This window comes from Kogia breviceps, chromosome 6 (genome assembly GCF_026419965.1).
Source record: "Kogia breviceps isolate mKogBre1 chromosome 6, mKogBre1 haplotype 1, whole genome shotgun sequence".
In the NCBI taxonomy this organism is placed as follows: domain Eukaryota; kingdom Metazoa; phylum Chordata; class Mammalia; order Artiodactyla; family Physeteridae; genus Kogia; species Kogia breviceps.
Window position 1 is genome coordinate 94,506,091 of NC_081315.1, and position 5,041 is coordinate 94,511,131.

At 41.7% G+C, this 5,041-nt stretch overlaps 1 pseudogene; it reads left to right on the forward strand.

Annotated features, from left to right (window-relative positions):
* Positions 1–2,074: 2,074 nt before the first annotated feature.
* Positions 2,075–2,845, forward strand: LOC131758187 (nucleolar protein 56 pseudogene; annotated as a pseudogene).
* The last annotated feature ends 2,196 nt before the right edge of the window (positions 2,846–5,041 follow it).

Here is a 5,041-nt window from a genome sequence, read left to right on the forward strand (position 1 = left end):
ATATGAAACGCTTTTGCACTTGACTTACACAGGAAAGAATGAAGGCTGAGGAAACAATAGCATACGTTCTCGAAAAATAAAGGTAGGACTGTCCTGTAAAAACAAAGCTGAGAAGAAGAGATAGGAAAGCAGAGAGAGTCCTGGCCACAGTTCTTTTATTCTTGAATCAATCCAAGCCTGAAATTCAACAGATCTCTTATCTGTTCAGTTAATAAGCCAGACAATTTTCTTTATTATTTAAGCAAGCTTAATTTTAGGTTTTCGTTACTTACAAAGTATAATTTGCAAAAATTCACTAAGTTTACATTCTCAAAATACTAATGACAACATTGTGCCAATTAGTATAAATGGATTTTTGGTGCATATTTGATTGTTTTGTGAAGTGTGTCTCTTAGTCCATGTAGGAAATGCAATGTGAAAACATGTTTCCCTGGATTTCCTGAGCATATGTACATTTCAGACCAATTACTGCACTTGAATTATTTTACCATAGGCTGTAGTTGTGTTTGTTTAAAAGCATAAATACCAAGGTAGTGCTATTCTAGTATTGATGCAGGTTATTTTATAAGGCTGTAAACTTCATCTTTCTTTTCTTAAATAATGATGATAATAAACAGTGTATGTCAGTCTCTGTGAGATTTTCAGTAAAATCAGTGCCTTCAAATTATTTTGAAGTGCAGGAAACTTTGAATTTATGAAATATTTATGAGAAATCACATCATGTCTACAGCAGTTCTCAGCTGTGACTACAGCATATGGTTTATAAATTGAAACAGGTGTGGGAGAACAGGTGGTCACAGCCAAGCCAAGGGAGGTTTGGAATTTACTGTGGGGAAGCAACATGATAAAATACCACCATTGGCATTGAAGGCAACTTGCTGATTTGATGGCAGAACCCAAAAGATGTTCACAGGGGCAAATACATATGACAGCACTTAAGATGAAAGTGTTCACCTACTCAAATCCCACATATGGAAGTTGGGAAGCAGTCAGTGTCATTTTCCATGGAGAATGAATGCAAGTGAATCTTCACACTGAATTTGACTAGTTTGGAAGTTAACTACATTAAGAGAAAAAAAGAATAAACTCTTCCTTTTACCTCTTTTAACACAAGCCTAGCTCAAATAAGGGCTAGAGCCACTTTCACCTCTGTTATCTACATTATTTCTAAGGATAATGCCATATATGCTGTCCTATATCCACAAACTCCAAGCAACAGAAAAGTACTCAGAGGGTGTAGGTATCATGTCCTGCTGTTATTTCAGCAAATACCTTTAAAATAAGCCATCTTAAAATCTCATGTTGTTCACAGAATAAAGGTAACAGAAGATAGTATTAATGATTTTTAAACCTCCTCCCCACCTCACTGCCAGTACCTTAGTCTATATTCAGTCAGAGCTTAGGAGTCCCTATGAAATGAAAGGACCTGAGACACAACAGCTAAGAGTGTTTCTAGATTAATTTGCAATGAGCATCTGTACTTACATTTAAATATGAGTATTTTTCAACTTCGAGAGATTCACAAAGTTTCAAATAAAATATTTTACGGAGTTATATTTTAAAAGTAACCCTAGTGATGGTCAGACCTGGTGTCTGAGTGATTCCCTAGGCCCAGCAAAGCAATGAAGTTTCTGGAGCCCTGGAGACAAGGGCTAACACCCCAAAATATGGACCCATTTTCCATGCTACCTTCATTGGCCCAGCAGCTGCCAAGAACAAAGGTCGCGGGCTTCCCTGGTGGCGCAGTGGTTGAGAATCCGCCTGCCGATGCAGGGGACACGGGTTCGTGCCCTGGTCCGGGAAGATCCCACATGCCGCGGAGCAACTAAGCCCGTGAGCCATGGCCGCTAGGCCTGCGCGTCCGGAGCCTGTGCTCCGCAACGGGAGAGGCCACAGCAGTGAGAGGCCCGCATACCGCAAAAAAAAAAAAAAAAAAAAAAAAGAACAAAGGTCGCATCTCCCAATACCTGGCAAACAAATGCAGTATTGACTCACAAACTGATTGCTTCTCTGAGATACCCACCAGTGTATCTGGGGAGAAGCTGGAGAGATTCCACAAAAGAATATGGGTGTCATGAAGGAGGCAATGGTTCAGGCAGAGGAAGTGGCTGCTGAGATTACTAGGAAGCTGGAGAAATGGAGAAGAAACGTTTGAAGAAGGAAAAGAAATGGCTGGCTGCAATTGTCCTGCCATCTTCAGAAGACACCAGGAGTACTCTGGAGGACAGTGGGGAGACAAGTGCAAGACCCCAAAAACAAGAAAAAGCAAAAGCCCCAGGAGGCTCCTTAGGAGAATGGAATGGAAGACCCATCTGTCTCCTCCAAACCCAAGAAAAAGAAATCTTTTTCCAAGGAGGAGCTGGTTAGTAGTGATCTTGAAGAGACAGCTGGAAGTGGAAGTCTTCCCAAGAGGAAGAAATATTTCCCCAAAGAGGAACCAGTTCGGGCTTCCCTGGGGGCGCAGTGGTTGAGAGTCCGCCTGCCGATGCAGGGGACGCGGGTTCGTGCCCCGGTCCGGGAAGATCCCACATGGGCTAGGACCGTGAACCATGGCCGCTGAGCCTGCGCGTCCGGAGCCTGTGCTCCACAACGGGAGAGGCCACAACAGTGAGAGAGTGAGAGGCCCGCGTACCGCAAAAAAAAAAGAGGAACCAGTTAGTGACCCGGAAGAGTCAGGAAACAAGAGTGCCCCAAGAAAAAGAGGAAATTCTCTTCCAAGGAGGAGCCACTCAGCAGTGGACCTGAAGAGGTTGCTGCCAGCAAGAGCAGCGCCTCCCAGAAAAAGAAAATGCTCCGAAAGCTATCCCAGGAAAATGAGAATGGACATTTTCCTGGTGGAGCGTAACTTGCAGAGATATTTCCCAACCCATCCCCTGTAGTCCAATAAAAACAAAAGCAAATTCACGAGGAAAAAAAAAAGACACCTTACAAAATATCGAGAGAAATTCATCTTCCTTATCCTTGTTCTTGTCTACATTCTGACATGTACTCAAATGAGAACGGACACCACTACCTCAAAAAGCTGTGCAAAACCTCAGGTAAACCGAACTAGCCTTCTTTAATTCTCTAAAATTATTTCTACACTTACCTAGTTTGTCTCAACGTAAGTAGGAGGGTTAGTTTTTAGAAAAGAAAGCAAGTCAGAGTGAAAACTAACAAAGGGCTTTATCATTACGGACGCTACTTACCGAAGGAGAAGCCTGTGTAGCGGACGCTCAACGTCGACCTCACCTTCCTTACGTACACAAGCACGCACTACGCACGCACGCACGCACGCAGGGACTCAGATACACAAACGTGCGTGTGCCTGGGCTTTGAGACTAAGTAGCCCTGTTCCTCACTGCTAGAGATTTTAACTTGTTAGGTGATTCCTGTCTCCCAACAAGTGCCCTAGGGTAAAGAGAGCAAACTTTTTTTTTGAAGTATAGTTGATTTACAATGTTATGTAAATTACTGCCGTACAGCGAAGTGATTCAGTTATACATATACATATTCTTTTTAAAATATTCTTTTCCATTATGGTTTATCATAGGATATTGAACATAGGTCTCTGTGCTATACGGTAGGACCTTGTTATTTACCCATTCCATATATATAAAAGCTTACATCTACTAACCCCAATCTCCCACTCCACCCCTCTCCAAACCCCTCCCCCTTGGCAACCACCAGTCTGTTAAGACAGCCAACTTCTTTTAGGTAACACCCCCTTTTCAGAGGCACCCCATGTCCAATGAGGAGACAACTCTGCAGGGCCCTCTCAGCTTGAGTTCATCATAGCTGTTACTCCAACATAACCTAAGGTCTCCCTCTACCTTTCCTGTACTCTTCGCTTTGTCACAGATATTGATCCCAAGGGTACTACCCCATACAGAGATCTCTGTCTCAGAAGCTGGAAAACACAATAATGCTAGAAGTGGTCCAAGGAAACAGACTGGATCACCTATTGGCAGCAGTCAGAGTACTGATATCTCTTGGCATGCAACAACAGTGAAATTTGTTAAAACTTTTACTGTTAGGAACCGGTATGTGCTGGAAGGGGAGGCACTGATGGAAGTAATGTATCAGGCAATTAAAAAGCACATCAAAATAGTATTTATAAAGGCAAAGGAAATGGATTACTATTTTGACAGAAATTGATGATGTGGAGAAAAAAATTGAAAGACTGAACAAATAAATTCAAAGAGGTCCTCCTTAACAATATATAAAGAGACTCTGATCTTATACCGCCAGGGCACAGGCAAATCAAATTCAATCATAAAAATAGCAGAAACCCAAAGAAGGTTAAGAAAGTTGAATATTTATCCTCAACAAATTTGCTGTACCAGTAGGGATTCCATATAAAATATGGAGAGCTATGGATTTGGGTAAAAAACATATTGTCCCTATGAGCAAAACAGAGGTATTGAGAGTGTTTCTTAATCTATGCAAACAGAATAAAATAAGGACTGATGATCAGGAATCTAAGAGTGGTCACGCCAATAAAAAGTTGTAACACCTTGCCTAATTTTTGAATTCAAGCCAATTTTCAGACCCAGACCCACATACTGAAGCTGTCAAGTTTTCAAAAGGAAGAATCTTGCAACACTATGGCAAGGTTATGCAGCCATTATTCCCTGTTTCTCATTCAAAGGAACCCATAGCCATTGACTTCAGGAACATACAGTACGGAAAGCAGAATGCCCACAAGATATTGGAGACACAAGGTCCAAACTGGCATTGACAACAAATGACTCAAATAATTATCAAACCCTTTTGTTAGAGTGGGGTTTATGGAGGCCAGGCAATAAATGGAATCTTGGCCAAGTCTGGTTCATGGTGGGTCCACTTCATTCATGAACACACTTAATAGTAATTTTCCTACCCCAAAATAATATAATATGTCCCCAAATATAAAATCTAATGGATATACTTGGTAGTTGGCAGGTCCCACATTGACTCCTTATCCTGTGAAGTAAGAACTGTCATAGTGAGAAGGTCGAGTGGTAGCTTTCTAAAGCATCCCTCCCCCAGCCAAAATAGAGAAATTAAAAACAATATCTTA